The following is a 25,537-nucleotide window of genomic DNA, read 5'->3' as shown; positions in this document are numbered from 1 at the left end:
ATTTTACTTGTTTGTTGTGGCTTGCACTGACACCCATAAATATTATAGGTTTACTGCTATTTGTGTATTGTAATAGTTAATATGACAATTATCTGATATCATTTGTGTGTTTATTATTATTTGTATGATGAACTGTCTAATTAGTGATAGGGAATATTTTGGACTGTTATTTGCACTTTTTCTACATGATTGGTGCCACTAGGACATGTTTAATTTCTGCTGATGAACAGTGTGATTAGGGATAGTGAATTTTATGGACTGCGGTCAGCACCTGGTCAACATTACTGGGTGCCACTGATGGACTGCTTCTACTGAAAAGATGTCACCTGTTGATATCGGCACCTGTTCAACATTGCTGGTGCCACTGATGGAACTGCTTATACTGAAATGGTGTTACTTGTTGATGTCTGCACCTGCTCAACATTGCTGGTGCCACTGATGGAACTGCTTATACTGAAATGGTGTTACTTGTTGATGTCTGCACCTGCTCAACATTGCTGGTGCCACTAATGGAACTGCTTATACTGAAATGGTGTTACTTGTTGGTGTCTGCACCTGTTCAACATTGCTGGTGCCACTAATGGAACTGCTTATACTGAAATGGTGTTACTTGTTGGTGTCTGCACCTATTCAACATTGCTGGGTGCCACTGATGGACTGCTTCTATTGAAATAATGTTACTTGTTGGTATTTGCACCTGTTGACCATTGCTGGGTGCTACTGCTGGAACTGTCAACTGCTTATTCTTGAGCTATGGAAAGCGTTTATGTGAATATTTGTATAAACTGATTTTTTGTGTATTACTGTTTGTGAAAAGTTATGAGACTCTTACCTGCACATATTCGTCATTGCTGACGCTATTGATTGAACTGTTTAACCACATAATACTTGTGTAAACTGTTATGTAAAGTCACATGTATGAAAGAATTTGTATTGCTTACTGTATTTTATATATTAGGTTATTGAAAGGTCAGTGCAAAGCCAAAATTTTATCTAGTTATATGATATGTACGCATTAATATTATCTTTTATTTTTGACTGTATTTTTTTTGACGAATTTGGTGGTATTTTCACCACCAGTGCTGGCAAAAATACCATCAAATTCTAGCCCGTGGAGGAAGGGCATATGAAAGGTGGCTACACTGAGCCACAGCGCCAGAGATCGCACTAGAGAGTATTGTTCCGCCGCCTCCACTGGCAGTGATTATTGAGATGTCGTAGTGGGCAGTGATTATTGAGAACTCGTAGTGGGCAGTGCTTTGGGAGAACTCGTGGTAGTCAGTGCTGAGATGTCGTAGTGAGGAGTGTTTGTTGAGATGAGCTAGTAGGCAGTGCTTGCTGAGATGTGATACTGAAAAGTTCTTGTTGAGATGTGATAGTAGCGAGTCGGTGTGGAGAGATTGTAATGTCTAGAGTGCTTTTCATCAATATAAATTAAGGTAACAAACTACTTTTCTTTTCTTTCTCATTATTTCAATGTCCTGAATAATGCGTCATTACAGGTTCAGTCAACAAAGCATCTGGCTTGTATTAGAGTGTAATTCTGGTTTTCTTGAGTAATTATGGTATTTCTATTTTCTTTAATTAATTCAGTATAAATGATATTTAAAATTTCTTGTGTTGTTGAAGAAGAACCGTGCCAGATGCGTACGTTGAGTCATACTTCCACACACAGAACAGTTACACTTGTGCTTTGGTTTCGTAGGTTTTATAGTTGCTGGGGACTTAATTAATTAATTGTGTTAATGAAAATTTCCATTTCATTCTTTGTTGTTGTTCTATGCAGTCAGATTGCGTAATAATACTAGTCAGGGCCAACCGTTACGAGACTTCGTAACCGAACAGACAGCTACTGAAGCAAAAAATTAAAATTATTTGCATTCTATTTTAATTAAGCCCCCATGCACAATTACAAGCATACAAATTCCAACCATCGGCTATGAGCCATGAAAAAAAAAAAAACACAATTAAACGCCGACAAGAAAGGCAGTATGGGCAACGGCGCTCAGAAGTTTCCAGGGAGCTCGGTCAGCCCTTGAAATCTTAACGTTCGCTTAGGTGAGACAAGAAGTCGGCCCAACTATACTCGATCCGCCAGCAACACAACCAAGAGACAGTCAGGGACCCACCGACAAGACGACTTGCTAACCACCGACCAGTATACCAGAATTCCAGAGCCAAAACGTTACATACATAGCCGCCCACAGCCAAAAATACATTAAGCTGTGAAAAACTACACACCATGTTGGACAGCGACAACAAGTGCGGAAAGGACACTGCCTGAATTTACGTCAGCGACCTGGGCAGGTAACCGGTTGGTTGGTTGGTTTGGGGAAGGAGACCAGACAGCGAGGTCATCGGTCTCATCGGATTAGGGAAGGATGGGGAAGGAAGTCGGCCGTGCCCTTTGAAAGGAACCATCCCCGCATTTGCCTGGAGCGATTTTAGGGAAATCACGGAAAACCTAAATCAGGATGGCCGGACGCGGGATGGCAGGTAACCGGAACACTAACGGCCACAAGACAGAAAATTCCGCCGGTGCAGTTGAATTTCAAACCGACAAATATTGTTAATTCCACCACACGGCGGCTAAATCTTCACCAACTCGAACATTCGCTGTTGCTCCCAGGAATACCACCAACAGCGAACCACCAGCCAAGGGGACAACGTGAACAGACGTGGCTTCGGTAATTAAATCACCACTCAACTTTCATGTCCTGGGTCGGTGAGTCACGAACCTTGTAGTACTCAGAACAGACCCCACACGCTCCGACACTGCATAGGGACGGCCAGATGACCCGGCAGACTGCACCATGCGGAGACTTGCTTGCTGATCCGCTCCAACCGACAGACTGGCTGCACACCGCCAAGCCAGAACTATAAACACCAGACCAAAAATGGTATTCAGCGCAAATATCGATACACAACGCTGCTGCCACACGTAGAAAGAGGAAGAACCACGGCATAACTGCAAAAACTGCGCCGGCCGGGGTGGCCGAGCGGTTCTAGACGCTACTGTGTGGAACCGCGCGACCGATACGGTCGCAGGTTCGAATGCTGCCTCGGGCATGGATGTGTGTGATGTCCTTAGGTTAGTTAGGTTTAAGTAGTTCTAAGTTCTAGGGGACTGATTACCTCAGAAGTTAAGTCCCATAGTGCTCAGAGCAGTTTTGCAATAACTGCGGGAAACCAAACGTAGAGTAACAGCCAAGTTTTAAAGCAACGCATAAGGTAGGGTCAGCACGGCTCAATTACTTTCGTTTTTCTTCGATTTACTCTCAATCCATATTCTGTGCTCATTAGATTGTTCATTCCATTCAGCAGATCCTGTAATTCTTCTTCAGTTTCACTGAGGATAGCAATGTCATCAGCGAATTCTCCTTGAATTTTAATTCCTCTCCTGAACCCTTCTTTTATTACCATCATTGCTTCTTCGATGTACAGATTGCACAGTAGGGGCGAAAGACTACATCCCTGTCTCACACGATTCTTAATCAGAGCACTTCGTTCTTGGTAGTCCACTCTTATTATTCCCTATTGGCTCTTGTACATATTGTGTATTACCCGTCTCTCCCTATAACTTTCCCCTATTTTTCTCTGAATTTCGAACATCTTGCGCCATTTCAAGCGGTCTGACGCTTTTTCTAGGTCGACAGGTACTATGAATATGTCTTGATTTTTATTTAGTCTTGCTTCCATTATCAACCGCAACGTCAGAATTGCCTCTCTGGTGCCTTTACCTTTCCTAAAGCCAAACTGATCGTCATCTAACAGATCTTCAATTTTCTTTTCATACAATACAATACTTCTATTATAATACAGTTAGGTAAATTCTGATGCCAGGCTGTGTAATAAAACACTCATCCTCATGACCATGGAGTATTTAAAGTAAAACATGTCACGTAAATATCTTATTGTAGATAAATTTCAGGGTGTATTGCTATATGTTTATCACAAGGCACTTTATACATCTAAATCTACATATACACTCCGCTAGCCACCAAGCGATGTGTGGCGGAGGGCACTATTCGCGCCGAAGTCATATTTCCCCGTCTGTTCCACTGTTCCACTTGCGTATCGCGCGAGGCAAAAACGACTGTCTGAACGCCTCAGTACGAGCTCTAATTTCTCTTATCTTTGAATAGTGACCATTGCGTGATACGAAAGTTGGTGGTAATAATATATGCTCTACATCCTCGGCGAAGATCGGATTTTGGAATTTAGTGAGCAGCCACTTCCGTTTAGCGCGCCGTCCATCTGCAGGTGTGTCCCACTTCAAACTTTCTGTGGGATCTGTAACGCTCTCGCGATGGCTAAATGTACCAGTCAAGAATCTTGCCGCTCTTCTTTGGACCTTCTCAGTCTCTTGAATCAGACCCAACTGGTAAGGATCCCATACACACGAACAATACTCTAAGACTGAACGAACTAAAGTATTGTAAGCAATTTTCTTTGTTGAAGGACTGCATCGCTTCAGGATTCTACCAATAAACCGCAATCTAGAATTCGCCTTACCCGTTACTTGTGTAATCTGATCGTTCCATTTGGGATCATTTCGAATAGTCACACCCAGATACTTGACGGATGTTACCGCTTGCAAAGACTGAGCATTTTTTTGTACTCGTACGTTAATGGGAATTTTCGCTTTGTTACTAATATTGAGAGATAACTGCCAGTCATTACACCACGCATTTACTTTCTGCAGATCGTCATTGATTTTTTCACAACTTTCGTGTGATACTACTTTCCTGTAGACTACAGCATCATCGGCAAACAGTCTAATGCAGCTGTCAATACCATCAACCAGATCGTTTATGTAAATTGTAAAAAGCAGGGGACCTATTACGCTGCCCTGGGGCACACCTGAAATTACGCTTGTTTCTGTTGAAGTCACCCGGTTCAGGAAGACATACTGCTCCCTGACTGTAAGAAAACTTCCTATACAACAGCATATGACATCGGATAGACCGTAAGCGCGCACTTTTTGGAGCAAGCGATAGTGTGGAACTTAGTCGAACGCCTTTTGAAAGTCGAGAAATATGGCATCAACCTGGGAGCCGGTATGTAGAGCCTGCTGTATACCATGCACAAAGAAGGCCAGCTGTGTCTCGTATGACCGCTGTTTCCTAAAACCGTGTTGGTGTCTGCAGATGAGCTTCTCAGAGTCTAGAAAGGTCATTATGTCTGAACAGAAAATATGTTCCATGATTCTACAACAAATCGATGTCAGTGAAATTGGCCGGTAATTATGTGTCTCCGATTTTCTGCCCTTTTTATAGATTGCTATGACCTGGGCTGTTCCAGTAATCTCTGATAGATGATCGATAAGAATAGTGCTATATTTGTAGCATAGTCAACATAAAATCTTACGGGGATACCGTCTGGGCCAGATGTCTTCCTGGTGTCTAAGGATCTTAACTGTTTTACAATCCCAGGTACACTAAACACTATGTCAGCTATCCTATCGTTTGCTCGATTATTGAAAGGGGGGATGGTGCTGCAGCCCTCTACAGTAAACGAGTTTGAAAGCGAGGTTTAGAATTTCGGACTTTTGTTTATCATCATCCGTTGCATTACCCGTACTGTCAGCAAGAGAAGGTATTGAATTATTTGTAGCGTTAATAGATTATACGCACGATCAAAACTGTTTGGGGTTATTTTCAGAATCTGCAGATAAAATATTGCTTTCAAATTCGTTAAAAGAATCTCTCATTGACCTTTCGACAGCTGCTTTCATTTCGCATAATTTATGTTTGTCAGCGGGATAGTGACTACGTTAAAAACGACTGTGCAAAATTCTCTGCTTTCTCAGAAACTTCCTAATATGTTTGTTGAACCAAGGTGGATCCTTTCCCTCCCCTATAATTTTTGCTAGTACGCATTTCTCTAGCACGTGGTGGACAATACCTTTAAATTCCGATCAAAGGTGCTCAATATCTTTGTGTCCCGCGGCGAATGCTTGGAGCTGACTATGAAGATATTCATTAATGACACTTTTATTTGGTTTCCCAAACAAGAAAACTACACTGCCTTTTTTTTTTTTTTTTTTTTTTGCAACTTCCACTGGCATAGAAGCCACAACGACATAATGGTCGCTAATACCTTCTTCTAGATTAACTTCCTCAAAAAGATCATGTCTGTTAGTCGCCAAGATATCTATGTTCCCATCTCGAGTTGGTTTTCTAACCAATTGCTCAAGGTTCTATGTTGAGAGCGCTCCTGGAATAACTTCACAAGAGTCTTTGCTTCTGTCCCCTGTGATAAATATGTAATTTTCCCAGTGTCTCCACCTATAACTAATGGATAATTCGGATATTTATTTTCTATGTACTCAAGACTTTCGCTGAAAAGTTCTGTGACGCATGTTGCGGATGCTGGTGGTCTACAAAAACATCCTAATACAATGGTCGCTCCTTGTCTAATTGACAGCTTTATCCAGATTATTTCACAGTCCGACCCAGTATTGATCTCAACTGCATTTAAACAGCTTTTAACTGCAATGAACACACCACTTCCCATAGCATGTCTTGTCCTTCCTGAACATTATCCAATCCGAGTTCAAAATTTCACTGCTATTTATGTCTGGTTTCAACCAGCTTTCGGATACCTAATACAATATTGGCATGACAACTGTTTATTTCGGAGAGTAACTCGGGGATATTGCTACAGACACTTCAACAATTTACTAACATGAGATTTAGCATATTTAAATCGTTTGGAATGACCTATTGAGACGAACTAACAATTTTTACAGTTGGCACGACCACATCAGTGTCATGAACTGGTAATTTTTAAGGTCGACGGTTTGTTTCCCGTGAGGAGGAACGTAAACAAAAATAAATAAATAAATAAAGCCATGTGCTACCCATGTAGCTGCTTCCTCTCTGTGTAGTGCACCCCTGATCTATCGATGGGCGTCCTACAACCTTCCACCCCATAGCGTAGGTCGAGGAATCTACAACCGTTTTTGTCAGGGTCGACGTAGCCTCTGGTTTAGATTCTCCACTCGACTTCAAACCAGAGGACCTCGGTCCACCCTGGGTACGATGCTGCAAATCGTCAGCTTGGCTTCCACTCCTCGAGAGATGGAAGCCGCCTTCGCCAATTTAGCCAGCCGTCGGAAGGACCCAAGGATTTCCTCGGAACCCCGACGACTGGCATCGATGGTCCGGCGTGTGCAACAATCTGCAGCTGGCTGCACCCCACACGCTCGACAGCCACCGGAAGAGCCTCTTCCACATCCCAGACAAGGCCCCCGGAAAGCACACCGAGTGAACTTCTTCCTCGCCCAAGCCGCTATGTTCCTGAGGAGCTCCATGACCCGCCTAACTTGGAGCTACCAATAACTAACAAACTCCTATTCCCACATGCCTGTCCGGACCTTGCTGAATGAGCGGCCATTATCCTGGCAGAAGGTGCATTCTGATCCGGCTCAGCCTCCCCCCCCCCCCACATCAGATAGCACACTCAATCTATTAGCAAAGTGCATTGGATGTGGCAGGAGCCTGCGTCCCCCATGCAGCCTTCGCCTTGAGGCTCGAGACCTCGACACAGTCCGCCACCCACACTGAGGTGAGAGCGGGCCGGCCGGCTCAGTCTCACCTGAGGTCGGCTCAGTGACATCCCCCCCCCCCCCCCCCTGCACATATAGTACAGTAGAGGCTGCCCCACGCACCCCATCCCCACCGCACCTCAAGGTGGCACTCTGGAGCCTGTTGACTATGGCCAACAAAGCTTCCAGCTGCGTTTGGTCTGTGGCAAACTCCTCCTGCATCCGCACACAATAGACACAGTCCCTATCCATCTAGGTAAAATGCGATTTACTATAAGAAACTTAAGGAAACCAACTGCCACACGAGGTTAACAGTTCACTCCAGCTGACAGAAAGGACACTAAAAAATTAAAAACAATAAAAATGTATGGTAGAAGCTAGATCTGGTGCTTATTTTCCTGCTGGGGACTATCTAGTGAACACTGAAGAAAAAAAAGTGAGCTACAGTAAACTGCTAGGGGCTATCTAGTGAAACTACACTCCTGGAAATGGAAAAAAGAACACATTGACACTGGTGTGTCAGACCCACCATACTTGCTCCGGACACTGCGAGAGGGCTGTACAAGCAATGATCACACGCACGGCACAGCGGACACACCAGGACCCGCGGTGTTGGCCCTCGAATGGCGCTAGCTGCGCAGCATTTGTGCACCGCCGCCGTCAGTGTCAGCCAGTTTGCCGCGGCATACGGAGCTCCATCGCAGTCTTTAACACTGGTAGCATGCCGCGACAGCGTGGACGTGAACCGTATGTGCAGTTGACGGACTTTGAGCGAGGGCGTATAGTGGACATGCGGGAGGCCGGGTGGACGTACCGCCGAATTGCTCAACACGTGGGGCGTGAGGTCTCCACAGTACATCGATGTTGTCGCCAGTGGTCGGCGGAAGGTGCACGTGCCCGTCGACCTGGGACCGGACCGCAGCGACGCACGGATGCACGCCAAGACCGTAGGATCCGACGCAGTGCCGTAGGGGACCGCACCGCCACTTCCCAGCAAATTAGGGACACTGTTGCTCCTGGGGTATCGGCGAGGACCATTCGCAACCGTCTCCATGAAGCTGGGCTACGGTCCCGCACACCGTTAGGCCGTCTTCCGCTCACGCCCCAACATCGTGCAGCCCGCCTCCAGTGGTGTCGCGACAGGCGTGAATGGAGGGACGAATGGAGACGTGTCGTCTTCAGCGATGAGAGTCGCTTCTGCCTTGGTGCCAATGCTGGTCGTATGCGTGTTTGGCGCCGTGCAGGTGAGCGCCACAATCAGGACTGCATACGACCGAGGCACACAGGGCCAACACCCGGCATCATGGTGTGGGGAGCGATCTCCTACACTGGCCGTACACCACTGGTGATCGTCGAGGGGACACTGAATAGTGCACGGTACATCCAAACCGTCATCGAACCCATCGTTCTACCATTCCTAGACCGGCATGGGAACTTGCTGTTCCAACAGGACAATGCACGTCCGCATGTATCCCGTGCCACCCAACGTGCTCTAGAAGGTGTACGTCAACTACCCTGGCCAGCAAGATCTCCGGATCTGTCCCCCATTGAGCATGTTTGGGACTGGATGAAGCGTCGTCTCACGCGGTCTGCACGTCCAGCACGAACGCTGGTCCAACTGAGGCGCCAGGTGGAAATGGCATGGCAAGCCGTTCCACAGGACTACATCCAGCATCTCTACGATCGTCTCCATGGGAGAATAGCAGCCTGCATTGCTGCGAAAGGTGGATATACACTGTACTAGTGCCGACATTGTGCATGCTCTGTTGCGTGTGTCTATGTGCCTGTGGTTCTGTCAGTGTGATCATGTGCTGTATCTGACCCCAGGAATGTGTCAATAAAGTTTCCCCTTCCTGGGACAATGAATTCACGGTGTTCTTATTTCAATTTCCAGGAGTGTATATAAGCGGAGCAGAGACGACACGAGCCGCAAATGGGGAAATCCACCGGCACAAGCGACTTTGTGAAATGGGAAACCGTCATCGTCCGGTGACTGCAAGTGAGCATCTCGGAACCGGTGAAACTGGTCGCCTGTTAGAATACTGCCATCCTGAGCACCTATGGACAGTGGCTGAAGGTCGCTGAAACCACGAGCAGTCGACAAGGTGTTGGAGGTCGGAGACTCGCCAGCTGTGTAAAGCAGGACTGGCGAAAATCTGTGGCAGCTATGACGACGGGGTACGACGCTGATGCAGGAACAAGTGTTTCGGAGCACAGTGGTCAGTGCACATTGTTGAACGTGGGGTTCCCTAGAAGACGACCCCTGCGTGTTCCCACGTTGACCCAACGACGTTGTGAATGACAATTGCATTGGACACGGAATCATACAGTCAGGATCGTGGATCAGTGGAAACGTGTCGCTTGGTCGCATGAATCACATTTCCTGCTGCATCAGGTCGATTGTCGTGTCCGGAAAGCCCGTTATCGTGGCTAACGGTTGCCCGAAACGCATGCTGCTCCACGGAAGTGGGTACGTTGGGACAATACTGTATTGTGCTAAGGGGGATATTCATCTGGGTTTCCATGGGACCTGTGGTAGTAGGTTCTAGGCGCTCAGTCCGGAACCGCGAGACTGCTACGGTCGCAGGTTCGAATCCTGCCTCGGGCATGGATGTGTGTGATGTCCTTAGGTTAGTTAGGTTTAAGTAGTTCTAAGTTCTAGGGGACTGATGACCACAGATGTTAAGTCCCATAGCGCTCAGAGCCATTTGAACCGTTTTTTTTGTGGTGGTAGTCGAAGACACCATGTCTGCTGTAGGTTTCGTGAACATTATTGTATATCCTTCATTCCTGCTGTTTTTTCCGATGATGATGACCGTGGAATAAGACCACAATATTGATGCAGTGGTTTAAGGACCATGAACGTGATATAACGAAGATGTCCCGGCAATCAGATTCAACTGACTGAAAGCGATGGAATTCCGTGAACTATGCATGGAAATCTGGTGCAGACACCTTCGGAAACCTGCCGAGAAATAATTTTCGAATTCATGCCAGGTAGAATATCTGCTGTATTGCGTGCTAAAGGTGGATCGAAACGCTTTTAAGCATGCGGTCGTAATGTTTTGCTCATCAGTGTAGCCTTTATCATTCAAATCGCTGAACTGATTTTTTTAGTACGGAATGTAATTATTATTTTTATATTGAAAAAATGTTATGGTACGGCATCTTCTACTTATTTTAGAATTCAGCAAATCAAAAAGCTCACTAATAAGCCTCTTCTATCAATAAAAGTTTTTCCCTCGTTGTCCTGGGTTACCGAGATATTCGTTTTATTCCCTTGATTTGGTACCCCTTGGCTTCCATCCATTATCACATATGAAGAAATTTTAAGTGGTGATAATGAAATGACACATCTACGTACGTAGCAGACAGATTAAAGTTACTGAATTAGTTGTGCAGTGAACACAAAGTGCGTAGTGGGGCGATCACACTTGTAGAAATAATTCAACAGCCAAGATCGCTTCTGTTTACTTGATAACCGGTTTCAACACACTAAAGGTGATTCCGACCGTTGTTAGTCGAGCAGCGGTCATGTACCAAATAGTTTTATCTTGTGGCTGCCGTTTTACATATCTTATGGAAAAGAATGACCATGAGAGCAGTTGTTTATTTTTTGTGCCAATGATTTTATATCCGCTGGTCTGCATCATGTATCGTTATATCCCCAGGAAACAGTATTTAAGCGATCTTGGCTTTTGAATTATTTCTACTGAATTAGTTGTCTTAGAAACAAAGCTTTTCCTTGACAGGCATGAATATTGACGTCTACAGTTTGACATACCACCACTACTAAAGGAAAGACAAATTATTTCGCATGCACTGCTTCCTTCCTGCAGTAAAGACATATACTGCGTCTGCCACAAACGACTCGGTAAACACCAGGTGGGCTCCAAGCTCGTTTGCGGCCTTGAGGTAACTTCTGTTGTGTCTGGAGCGTAATCAGTGGGTCTCTCAGGTACTTAATATCCGCTTGTAAGGCACCTCAGTTTACTTCCTTTCTGGCGCAGAAGTGAAGGTGCTGTATGATCATAACGTCATAGATTTTGAAACATCACATTCCTACTACGAAGTATACCCAAAAGATACTTACGGGATACTTTAGGTTCTTACTAAAGGTGAGTTTCTGGTCACATGAGTAACGTTAAAGATTTTATAACCTGTCTTCACCTAATGCAGAGTATAAAATGTGAATGTCACTTTCAAACGGGTGAACAATTCCCCATTTTCTCGCCTCGATTTACGACCAACGGATGAAACAGATCATGTGATTTGTAGTTGAATCCAGACTTCTTCTGCGAAAAACGCAAGCTTTCTCCTATTTTGCTGTTTTTAGATGTTCATGCACATCGACTGGTTCCAGCTCGCATCTCACTGAGAATAAACTATGATGGCAGTATTCATTTTTTATCAAGTCTATTGCGCAGAGCACTACGCGTTTCGAGAACTGATGTTTATTTAAACTGCTTGAAGTTTTATATAGCTGCTTTACGTTATTTTTCGTGATTGACATTTCACGATACCTGCTGTTCTGATTAGAGAGTCGTTTGAAAAGTCCGTTTAAAGTCCGAGAAATGGCACCCCCAGCGTGTATCGAGGTCAGTTTTTGTTAGTAGCATCTTTGGAAAAAGCGCACACCAAGTTTCAGCCATATTGGTCAATTTCTTTGTGTTTGGCATTCGTGTGAATCAAGGAAGTCGAGTGACTGTCAAAAAATCAACGAAAAAGAATTTCGTGTGGTGATTAAACATTACGTTATGAATGGCAAAATGCCTCAGGAGACTAAAGAGAAGCTTGATAAACATTACGGTGACTCTATACCTTCGATTAGAGCAGGTTATAAGTGGTTTCAAAATTTTCGGAGTGGCCATGCTGAACGTGCTGGACGCCCTGTGGAGGTTACGACTCCAGAAATCATTAATAACATCCATGATATGGTGGTGGATGACAGAAGAGTTCAGGTGCCTGAGATTGCTAGTGCTGTGGGCATTTCGAATGAACCGGTGCATAATATTTTTCATAAACAATTGGACATGAAGAAGCTATCCGCAAGATGGGTTCCGCGATTGCTCATTCTTGACTGAAAGCGGAACCGTGTGAAGTGTTGCATGGATGGTTTACAGCTTTTCCGCAGGACTCTAAGCGTCGTTGCGTCACTGTGAATGAAACACAGATACATTACTATACTCCTGAGACCAGACAACAATCTAAACAATGGGTTGCCAAGGAGAATCTGCACCAAAAAAGGCGAAGACCATTCCTTCGGCCGGAAAGGTTATGGCGATTGTCTTTTGGGATTCGCAAGGTATAATCCTCATCGACTATCTGGAAAAGGGTAAAACTATTACAGGTGAATATTATTCATCGTTATTGGACCGTTTTAAAACCAAACTGCAAGAAAAACGCCAGCGATTCGACCAAAAAAAAGTCCTTTTCCATCACGACAATGCACCAGCACACACCTCAGCAGTTGTAGTCGCAAAATTAGTGGAAATAGGATTCCAACTCGCTTCACATCCCTCCTATTCTCCAGCCTTGGCTCCCTTTGTTCCCCAATTTGAAGAAATGGCTAGCGGGACAAAGATTTTATTCAAACGAGGGGGTGATTGCAGCAACTAATAGCTATTTTGCAGACTTGGACAATGCCTACGATTCGGAAGGGATCAACAATCTAGAACAGCGTTGGATGAAGTGTATAAGTCTAAAAGGAGACAATGTTGAAAAAAAAAAAAAATGGTTCAAATGGCTCTGAGCACTATGGGACTCAACTGCTGTGGTCATAAGTCCCCTAGAACTTAGAACTACTTAAACCTAACTAACCTAAGGACATCACACACATCCATGCCCGAGGCAGGATTCGAACCTGCGACCGTAGCGGTCGTGCGGTTCCAGACTGTAGCGCCTTTAACCGCTCGGCCACTCCGGCCGGCGACTATGTTGAAAAATAAAAATGTTTACCCCAAAGACACAAGTAGTTTTTACTTTTGCATGGACTTTTCAAACGCCCCTCGTATAGCAGTGACGTCCATGTATTCTTCAATCTAGTTTTTTTTGTACTGCTTACACAAAAGTTTTGCTGGTGACAAAAGACATCGATAGGCAAGGCTTGTAGCCTCTCCCCGATGTTATTCATTCTGTATACTGAGCAAGCAGTAAAGGAAACAAAAGAAAAATTCGGAATAGGTATTAAAATCCATGGAGAAGAAATAAAAACCTTGAGGTTCGCCGATGACATTGTAATTCTGTCAGAGACAGCAAAGGACTTGGAAGAGCAGTTGAACGGAATGGATGGTGTCTTGAAGGGAGGATATAAGATGAACATCAACAAAAGCAAAACGAGGATAATGGAATGTAGTCGAATTAAGTCGGGTGATGTTGAGGGTATTAGATTAGGAAATGAGACACTTAAAGTAGTAAAGGAGTTTTGCTATTTGGGGAGCAAAATAACTGATGACGGTAGAAGTAGAGAGGATATAAAATGTAGACTGACAATGGCAAGGAAAGCGTTTCTGAAGAAGAGAAATTTGTTAACATCGAATATAGATTTAAGTGTCAGGAAGTCATTCCTGAAAGTATTTGTATGGAGTGTAGCCATGTATGGAAGTGAAACATGGACGGTAAATAATTTGGACAAGAAGAGAATAGAAGCTTTCGAAATGTGGTGCTACAGAAGAATGCTGAAGATTAGATGGGTAGATCACATAACTAATGAGGAGGTACTGAATAGGATTGGGGAGAAGAGGAGTTTGTGGCACAACTTGACCAGAAGAAGGGATCGGTTGGTAGGACATGTTCTGAGGCATCAAGGCATCACCATTTTAGTATTGGAGGGCAGCGTGGAGGGTAAAAATCGTAGGGGGAGACCAAGAGATGAATACACTAAGCAGATTCAGAAGGACGTAGGTTGCAGTAGGTACTGGGAGATGAAGAAGCTTGCACAGGATAGAGTAGCATGGAGAGCTGCATCAAACCAGTCTCAGGACTGAAGACCACAACAACAACAACAGGCAAGATTTTCTAGGACTAATGGCGGATATGATTCAGTAACTTGGAACACTTATCTGAGATGTGGTGAACATTAATAAAACCGACAAACTGCAGGGACGGACTGCTGACTGGAAATGGAGCAAAAGAGGTCCTACGAACATGTGCCCGGAAATGCCTCGTTGCCACGGTAGATGGTGCTGACAAATGACAGTTCCTCTGACCACGTGCCGTGAGTTCCTCGTGTGTCGCAGGCTGTGTGATCGACGCAGGGTTCTGTAAGCAGCAGAATGGTCCGGTATTCACGTGGGGAACGAGCCGAGATGGTGTTTGTATACTGACAAGCTGATGGAAACTGTCGTGAGGCAGCACGGCTGTACCAAAACAAGTACCCTCATACAACATTTCAAGCCCTTTTTGGGCGTTTGTGTGATCATGGGTCCTTTCAGACAGACGAACGTGTAGGGGGTCGGCGGGCCCTGCGTTCACCAGATATGAAGCTAGTACTAGGGTGCGTCTCGATATCCTGTAGAAACCGGTCCTCGTTTGCAGAAAGGTCACCGAATGTATTTGCTTCTAGCAGAGCGGAGTGAATCAATAAACGAAACTGCAGGCTTCTCGTCGAATTGCACGGATGCGCTCTTCTCAGGCTATCAGCCGAATGGCAACGTCGTTCTAAAGCTGAGTTTCAACGAGTTTCCTACTAGTCATTTTCAGGCGAAGAATGATAAAATTAGTTGCTTTTGCTCATGTAAGAATGACTTTATATTCTCACAGTGTGACGATTACGCAGAATTGTGGGTAAAATGAGAACAAGTGGATAAGGGCAAATTTATTGCCATAGGACCTTGCACTATGTTGTTCGAAACAAGATTTATTTCGTGGCTGTTTTACTACTTTTACTTACAGCTAAACAGACTTGAGTAAGTAAGAGACTTTTAAAATATCGAAATTCATAGAATTAAAAAAAAACAATTATGTTTGTACAATGAAATGAATACTCTTAGCTGCATACAAGCGTTGATATAAGTCAACGGGGACAGTTGAAAATGTGTGCCCCGACCGGGACTCGAACCCGGGATCTTGTGCTTACATGGCAGAGGCTCTATCCATTTTTTATTTTATTTTTTATTTTTGTATCTTGTTCGTTGTGGTTCGTTGTATTTCGTCGTAGCGGACGTCACATGACATCCGTTGAAGTTCGTTGTTGATCTTTTCTCTCAGTTTTTTTTATTTTTTTTATTACAGAGGCCAACCAGCTCTTTGACCGATTACGCTGATCTACCGTGCTGGCTGTCGATCTGAGCCACCGAGGACACAGAGGAAACTGCGACTGCAGGGACTTATCTCTGGCACGCCTCCCGTGAGACCAACATTCGCAACTTTTTGTCCTGCACTATGTTCATAGTGCCCCTGCCCATCATACTCGTTACTCGCGTCTTTACTGCCGATTCCCGTAAGAGTTCGGGTGCTGTTTGTGCATTCGCACAGAAGAAGATGGTCAAATGGCCGGTGAGCCTTATATATACGTTTTTGTCACAAGAGGCGAATTTCTTTCACATTCTTATCGTCAGTTATCAAGCGATTTTTAGTCCGAAGTCAATTCAAATACGAGAACAATGGAAAAGAGATGTATCGAAAGCTGAATAACGGTTAAAACGGATGAGAAGTGTTACTAATATCTTCTAGGCTGTGTTAGAAAGTAGATACATCGTTTTGTAAAGTTCATATCTTGCGGAAAGAACAAGAATATATAGGAAATAAATAATGCTTTTCTTAAAATTGTTGTGACGCTATTAAAATGCTTTATCAACAATACAAAACAAGATTAATGACTTTTAATGAACTTTGTATAGAAATAGAGCAGAATATGAATAAATGGCTAAAAGAGGAGTGTGATGCAATTGAAGAATTGAGGAAGATGGGAAGATATGTTTCACAGTACAACAGAGTATAGGCTAGAACATGGGATCAAAACAGATTCATTCTACAAAATGTATCTCTACATTCGGCAGTCTGTTATTATCCACTAGCATCGCAAGATGGTGGTGTATTACGATAAAGAAAAGTAATTTTCATTGTAACATGAACAAGGCTTCCCTCTGTAAAGAAATCTCGTTGTCAAAGATCATCCCAAGTTCAGGATCATCAACACAAGGGGGCAAGGAAATAACTGGTTCCAGTACCCAAGCATGGCCTTCACTACTAATGTTCTACGGCACTCTAAGGGGACGCACAACAGAAAAAGTCTTTACGATGGGCCCGACTGCTAGTTTCAGTTATTTTTCTTATAGGCCTTTTTGGTTCTTTGAAAACTGTGTTCATATTTTGTACATTTCTCCCTCAGAAAAAATTCAGTTGCTAAGAACTGAATGTTCAACCGAATAGGAAGTAGCCGCTTGAGCCTAGCAGTTAGATAGTGATGGCAAGGCTCTAAGGGCATTGCACGATGATCACATTTTGCTTGATTGACGTGTTACATTTTCTTACCACAACCGACCTTAATTTTTTATTAGTATTCCCTATATTGCACAACAAAGAGTGCCAGAATAGACTATGTTTTATACAAGTATGAAAGATTGACTTTGAGACAGCTGCTGCAGTGGAGGTAGAGGTCCATCCTCACAAGGTAGAATAGAACTGTTCGATTTGATATGACTATAATGCGCGTCACAGGAGAAAACGTCAAAGTTTTGAACTGTTTTTTACTTGACCTTTTACTAATTCCTGACAGACAATGATATTTAGTCTTTCTCGGGATGCACTGTCGTGAACGGCGCTTAGACGGCAATAAGTGCTCTTCTCCAGACCGGAACAATCTGGTCTCTGTAGCCCAAAAGACTTACGTTGGGCTATGGAATTGAAACACAAAATATCCTCAATAAAACAGAAAAAGATGAACTATAGAACAATTTCAATATGACCCTACAACGGACGACTTGGTAACAGTACAACAATTCAAAACATTGACCAAAATTTACAGAGCCAAATAATGCTTAACCTTCTTATGATCAAAGTTACATTCTGTTCTGCTGTAACTACCAATACCAACATCCAGAACACTGTCTACTAGAAACACTAAACTAGTCAAGCTCATGTCTCATTAAATAGTTTTCCATTAATATAAGGAAATACAAAACAAATCGTAGCGCATATGAGTGAATCGCTGGTTTACACACAAGTAATTGATACATAATTAATCCTGAAAACCACTGACAATATCTGATTCACTGTAGAAGTGAAAAATGATAATCATTTGAGGAAAAACGCAGAATAAGTCCTTAAAGTCAATAACAGTAGAAAAACAATAAATTTGTTGTGAGGTAGGCATGTCACTTTGATTTTTATGAGTTGTCGATGTGCACGTCAGAGAGAGAACAAGATATTTCACTGTTAAACAGTCCTTGGTCTTGTTGTGGCAAAGTCTCCGCCCCTACGCAGTCTGCTACATTCGTAGTTGAAGTGTGGCAGGCGATGGACGTCTTCAGTAGCGCCATGTTGACTTGTGATTGTATCTGTTAGATGAAGAAATGTTTATTATAAAGGATAGCAAATATGAATATTATGTATACATTGGAAGGCGAAAGGAATATAAATTTTGAATAATTTATTAATTTTGAAGAGAAGAAGTCTGAGGTAAGACTGTAGGACTACGCAGCTAGTTTGTTAGAATGATCGTTGTCGGCTAGTTAACTCGCTCAGAGCTGAGAGAAAGACCACCCCTCTTCCCTGAGCCATGCGTTAAGATATCAACTGATGGAACTGTTTGGTTTTTATAAAAATTCTTTGTTAACATTGTACCTCTTTCAAATCACTGTTCACTTTGTTATGCATAGTATTGTTCAGACTAATGTTATGTGTGAAGATCACGCGAAATTTCACTCTGTCTTTTTGAATATATACAGGGTTATTACAAATGATTGATGCGATTTCACAGCTCTACAATAACTTTATTATTTGAGATATTTTCACAATGCTTTGCACACACATACAAAAACTCAAAAAGGTTTTTTAGGCATTCACAAATGTTCGATATGTGCCCCTTTAGTGATTCGGCAGACATCAAGCCGATAATCAAGTTCCTCCCACATTTGGCGCAGCATGTCCCCATCAATGAGTTCGAAAGCATCGTTGATGCGAGCTCGCAGTTCTGGCACGTTTCTTGGTAGAGGAGGTTTAAACACCGAATCTTTCACATAACCCCACAGAAAGAAATCGCATGGGGTTAAGTCGGGAGAGCGTGGAGGCCATCACATGAATTGCTGATCATGATCTCCACCACGACCGATCCATCGGTTTTCCAATCTCCTGTTTAAGAAATGCCGAACATCATGATGGAAGTGCGATGGAGCACCATCCTGTTGAAAGATGAAGTCGGCGCTGTCGGTCTCCAGTTGTGGCATGAGCCAATTTTCCAGCATGTCCAGATACACGTGTCCTGTAACGTTTTATTCGCAGAAGAAAAAGGGGCCGTAAACTTTAAACCGTGAGATTGCACAAAACACGTTAACTTTTGGTGAATTGCGAATTTGCTGCACGAATGCGTGAGGATTCTCTACCGCCCAGATTCGCACATTGTGTCTGTTCACTTCACCATTAAGAAAAAATGTTGCTTCATCACTGAAAACAAGTTTCGCATTGAACGCTTCCTCTTCCATGAGCTGTTGCAACCGCGCCGAAAATTCAAAGCGTTTGACTTTGTCATCGGGTGTCAGGGCTTGTAGCAATTGTAAACGGTAAGGCTTCTGCTTTAGCCTTTTCCGTAAGATTTTCCGAACCGTCGGCTGTGGTACGTTTAGCTCCCTGTTTGCTTTATTCGTCGACTTCCGCGGGCTACGCGTGAAACTTGCCCGCACGCGTTCAACCGTTTCTTCGCTCACTGCAGGCCGACCTGTTGATTTCCCCTTACAGAGGCATCCAGAAGCTTTAAACTGCGCATACCATCGCCGAATGGAGTTAGCAGTTGGTGGATCTTTTTTGAACTTCGTCCTGAAGTGTCGTTGCACTGTTATGACTGACTGATGTGAGTTCATTTCAAGCACGACATACGCTTTCTCGGCTCCTGTCGCCATTTTGTCTCACTGCGCTCTCGAGCGCTCTGGCGGCAGAAACCTGAAGTGCGGCTTCAGCCAAACAAAACTTTATGAGTTTTTCTACGTATCTGTAGTGTGTCGTGACCATATGTCAATGAATGGAGCTACAGTGAATTTATGAAATCGCTTCAATCATTTGTAATAGCCCTGTACTTCATTCTAAAATCGTTGTCTTGGAATGGCATTTCATAGGAATAGTTGCTCTCCTCATCCGACTTTTTAAAGAACGTTTATCATTACGCGTAACCACATTGCACTATGTGGTAAGCAACAGTTTGAATATTGTTTGGAAATTTTATTTAAAAATAGAAATCTAATTTAGCTGCTGCCTGCTTGCTGATTGCTGTTATGCTTTCGAGAAATCTGCAACAATGTTGTCAAGACGCGAGGTAAGTGGAAATTTTGTTTAGAGCCAGATAATTGCATTACTTCAGTTGCGCATTTAATATAAAGACAAGTTGTATTCAGACCAGCTACACTTCAATTCAAATTAGGTTTTGTCTAGTCAAAGGTAAGTCGGATAACAGCTGGTGGGTACATGGTATTGGTAGTACATAGACTTTGTATAGAGTGGAAAGTAATTTGGGCTGAATTTCATACTGAAACGTATAGTGGGGGGCTTATATTTTTTACAATTTTCTTAATCACGCCCGTAGGTTTCTCTCTTACAAAACGCACATTGTCACAGACGCCCCGCATGCCATACACACAAACAAGCCATTACTCAGCACTCGCGATATCGCGTTATTTAAAAGTTGTCCGGGAAGTAAGAACGAATTTGAATTTTGTGCCATTTTGTCATATGACAGTTGGCAGCCGTGGTTTTTTCATGTTTGTTATCTTCGATTCTTACCATTATTAGCCTGATAGCTTTTGTGTGGCCAGCATTGTTGTTTGATGTTTATTTTCTGCATGTAGCAGCCGACAACTGAGAAACGTACCCAAATTATAAAAAGTTATTACAAAAATAATGAAAGTCCCGCGGCAACCGATCGTGAATTGCGTGTGGCAGTCGAACTTAAGCTATAACCGAATCAGTTCGGAAGTTGACCCGGGGGTTTGAGACCACGGGTTCTGTTTCAAACATTAAGAAAACAGAACGACCGCGATCCGTCCGAACACGAGAAAACATTGCTGTCGTGAGTGACAATGTGACCGTAGCAACAACTGATTTTATTCTAAGTTCACCGCATCAGATCCTTTCAAAAGATCTGAAAATGCATGCGTGAAAGATTCAACTTACACAAGAGTTGGAGCCTGCAGATCGTGGAAGGAGACATCGATTTGCTCAATGGGTTTTGACTCGACACGCGGAGAACGACAACTTCCCAAAAAGAACAGTTTACTCAGATGAGGCGCACTTCCACCTCTGCGTGTACGTCAGTAAGCAGAACAACAGAATTTGGGGTAAAGAAAATCCGCGAGTGACTGTGGAAGATGAGATGCATCCACGTGTTTGTTCTGGGCAGGAGTCATCGAGCCGTACTTTCCTGAAAATGATGAGGGATCTGCTTTCACTATGAACGGCGACCGTTACCGAAACATGTTTTCTTAATAGTTTTTCCCTCTTATTGATCAAAATGACGATTTTTGTTTTCAACAAGATGATGCGCCATGTCACACATTCCGTGCTCTGCTGAATGTGAAGTCTCGTCAAAAAATTGCGTGGCAATCAGGAATGGCCTGCCACATCATGCAGTCTTACGCCTTGTGAAATCAAAACTGTACGTGAACGAAGCACAAACAATACAACAATAGAAGAATGAAATTAAAAGGTTCCTTGACCGCATGCCACCATTTGTGGACGCGTCATCGTGAACTTCAATGAACGCATTGCTCGTTGCCGCCTGGCCTTGTGTGGTCGTATGGAGGATATGATTTTTCATTCATAAATGGGAGAAATTTCTTGACGTGTTAAAAAAACACTACATTTTCAATAAATTTTATATGTTTTATAGCACATTCATATTCGTCCCTACGTCCGCTTGCTTAGCTGAGTGGTAACGTATTTGCCTACCATGCAGCAGGCCCGGGTTCGATTCGCGGCCAGGTCGGAGATTTTCTCTGCTCGTCCTCATCATCATTTCATCATCACCGACGCGCACGTCGCCCAATGTGGCGTCACCTGAAATAAGACTTGCAACCCGGCGGCCGAACTTCCTCGTTTGAGGCCTCCCAGCCACACTATCACTTCATTTCATTTCATTCGTCTCTACTTCCAGTACACTCTCTAGAAGCGTCCAATTTAGTGCACGTTCATACATGACACTGTGCGCTGCCTCAAACGTCAGGCCACCAATGTGCCACCGGCCGTGGTGGCCGTGCGGTTCTAGGCGCTGCAGTCCGGAACCGCGGGACTGCTACGGTCGCAGGTTCGAATCCTGCCTCGGGCATGGATGTGTGTGGTGTCCTTAGGCTAGTTAGGTTTAAGTAGTTCTAAGTTCTAGGGGACTGATGACCTCAGATGTTAAGTCCCATAGTGCTCAGAGCCATTTGAACCATTTTGAACCAATGTGCCACCACTGTCTGTCCAAGCACCACTGCACGATGTCGTTCCCCACACGGCAGCCCCGCCTGTGCCACCGTCGTCTCGACCAGTGACGTCCCGCAGACTAGCTCGGACTTGGCTCCATCCTAAAGTGTCTTCTTCCGTCACGCTCCAGGAACTGACCATCCTCCTCTGTCCATCACCAAGCCCAGCCCGAGTCGCCAGCCTCGGCCGCCGCTACAGCACTCCACACCTTTTGATGGCTGTCGACGACACGTCGCAGGCATTGACCACTGACAGTCCCTGTCTCTTTGGGGATGTTGCTCTTCCCAGTCGGTGCACCCGACTGCCGGCTTTCCCCAGCTTTGTCGTGGCGGCGCTCGCATTCTTCAGGTGTCCGCCGCAGTGACCCTCTGTCGGCGAGACTGCCACGTGCATACAGCAGTCACTATGGTCTCTGGCACCGGGGAAAATAACCGTGCAGTGGGACACGGTACAAATTCGTAAATAAACTTCCTTTACTTCACGTTTATGGTCACAATTTTTTTAAGCACTCAGTCTACCGGTTTCGGTCAGCAATGACCATCTTCAGATCCGTTTTATAATAATATGTCCAAATATACTAGAACTATAGTGGCGTCATCAAATGCTAAACACAACGACGTGTAATGGTACTTGAATTACGTAACCATTACGGCACCTCACCTCAACCTCTCGATACCAGCAATATTCTACTGTGTTTCTGTGAAATAGTTAACATGTTTCTGTGACAACATTAAGATTTGATTTCATTAATGCAAAGGTACTTCGATACATCGATATGTATATATTGCAATGATATTATTCTTATGTGTATTCTTTCTTTTGTCACTATGATCATTGACGTATTTGTAACTCTGATTTTTGTGCGCGTAAGCGGTTATTAGAGAGTCAAGCTTTGGTCGTCATGTTAAAAAGACGCTAATTGTAGTCAGTTTATGAAATGTGAACTTTAACAGTGAGGAAGATATTTTCAAGTATGTTTTATATTGTGAAGTGATGTTTTGGAACGAGTTACGTGATATTGCAACAAAAGTACTAAAAAAGAAGTGTAACTTAAATTCGGAGTGCTGATTACTTTTTTACATCACCATTATCCTAACTTGCACAAGCTTAATCTTCAAGACTGGTTTATGAAACACATCTATAAAACTTTTGAATATCGCAGAATAACACCTAGGCTTCTTTGCATCCGAGCTTGGAATCATCACTACCTAGATTTTCGACGATTGTGCCATGAGTTCACAACGAGACCAGCGTGGGAAACACGAAAAGATGAAGTGCCTAGTTTATCCATTATTTCAAGAAATGACTTTATCAACTGTGCTCTAATGACACCTGCCACATAATATAACTTTGTTATTGCCCGAAAATGCAATATTTAGCAGCGTGAGCAACACTACAATCATAATTAATTTTTGACCTTTGTTGTGGTAGGGTTGTTAGAGACGTCACTATTGCTCCAGTATATTATAAAACAGATCTGAAGATGGTCGTTGCTGACCAAAACCGGTTATCTGAGTACTTGAAAATTTATTGACCATAGTGAAACGTGGAACTTAGGGAAAGAAGGAAAAGGTGTAGACGGGGCCTAATCAATTACTATTGGTTGCACAGTAAACACATACAGTTTATTTAAGGAAATATATTTTTAAAAACAATCATTCTAAAAGAAATTGACTGTAACAGAAGCTACACTGACGGCTGAAGACCTTATTAAGAGAGAATTCAAAATTATTTGTCGGCTGTAGGCCACAAGCAATACTTCGGAACAATTAGCGGCTGAAGGCAACTACACGTTGAAAACATCAAAATAATTTTTAAAACAATCATTTTAAGAAAATTGACTGTAACACAAGATACACTGACGGCTGGAGGCCTTATTAAGAAGAATTCAAATTATTTGTCGGCTGAAGGCCACGAGCAATAGGAATAATTTAAAGAAAATATTATTTTTAAATACTTGACACAAACAGTGCTCCAAGGATCGACCTGAGAAAAGTCCCTACAGCTGCGTAAGCGGTGAGACAGGCAGCCAAGAGTTATGGTCACCTAACAGGATGGCAACTCAAACTAGGGACAGTTTAAACGCCGATGAATCCTCTTACAAAATCCACCTAAAGGGTGATAACCGGTACAATGATGGAATAATTCAAGTGAGGACGAAGGGACAGACAGCACTGCGTCTTCAGAATCCGGTGTTTAAAACATCGAAAGGCAGAAGGAACCACTACAGCCAAGGTAGACAAAAGAAACCACAATCCACACCCCAATCAAGGAGGCTGTCGAACTACACCTCATACCGGACAGCATCGGCAAGACGAGGAAAAGTACACTGCCGCAAAAATATGCTAACCTCCAGGGCAGGTAACTGGGGCGTTAGCGGCCACTAGGCAGTAAAATACCGCTGGTGCACTTCACCAATAACAACACAAAATTCAAAAACTAATAACAGGCAGTAAAAGATGGCTAACAGATTCCGCCAACTCGACACACTCCACTTGTTGCTGTTCGTCTCATGGCGACCCTGCGAGCAGCAATGCACAAACAAACGGCGTGGTCACCACTACACCACTACTGGTTTAATGTTCACTCAACTCATCGTCCTGGGCCCTGTGATCAACGAGGCTGTGGCCCTCGCAACTACAGCCCCTCGATCAGGCATGTCGCTGCATTGCTGTACCTCTCTGCTGCTCCATCCCAACTGAACTTCCGACACACCCGACTCGGAAAACACTTCACGTCCTTACAAATATAGTACGGCTACTAGATATTGGATCGTTTGTTATGCCCATCCAGCTTGGATCTCCGCCCCCCCTACCTTTTATAAATCCCTCCAAATCCTTGAACGCCATGCTCTCCGCCTCGCCTATCGCATCCGTCTCCCCTCCCCCACGCGGATCCTGTACGATCTCATCCTTTTCCCCCACCTCCTCCTTCTCCTTGAAAGGATACGGATCCTGTACACCTCCCGTAAACTCGATCCTCCTCACCCGCTCGTCTCCCCGATCCTCTCCCACCCCCGCCCGCTGCCGCGCCTGCATGCCCACGTCCCACCCAGTCTCCATCTCTCCACCCTCCTTACCCTCTCCCGAGGTGGCTTCCACCAGCTCCCCCTCCCTGATGATGTCCTCCTCCCCTCCATCTACCCCTCCTATCAACTTTGACCCTGCCCCACCCCCCACTTCCGGTGTCCTTTCCTTTAGGCACCCTCCCTCCCTTCTCTTCCCTTCCCTTCTTTCTCCTTTTCCCCCATCCCCTCCCTCCACCCCTCTTCCCCTGGGCTTACACTCCCCCTTCCTCCGTCCCCCTATTTCCCCTGCCCGTGGCATCTCTGCTCTCCCTTCTCACTCTCCCACTCCCCTTCCTCCTCCTCCTCTC

The sequence above is a fragment of the Schistocerca nitens genome, chromosome 7 (assembly GCF_023898315.1).
Source record: "Schistocerca nitens isolate TAMUIC-IGC-003100 chromosome 7, iqSchNite1.1, whole genome shotgun sequence".
Taxonomy (NCBI): Eukaryota; Metazoa; Arthropoda; class Insecta; order Orthoptera; family Acrididae; genus Schistocerca; species Schistocerca nitens.
The sequence above is the reverse complement of the archived record's forward strand: the minus strand, read 5'-3'. Positions refer to the sequence as shown.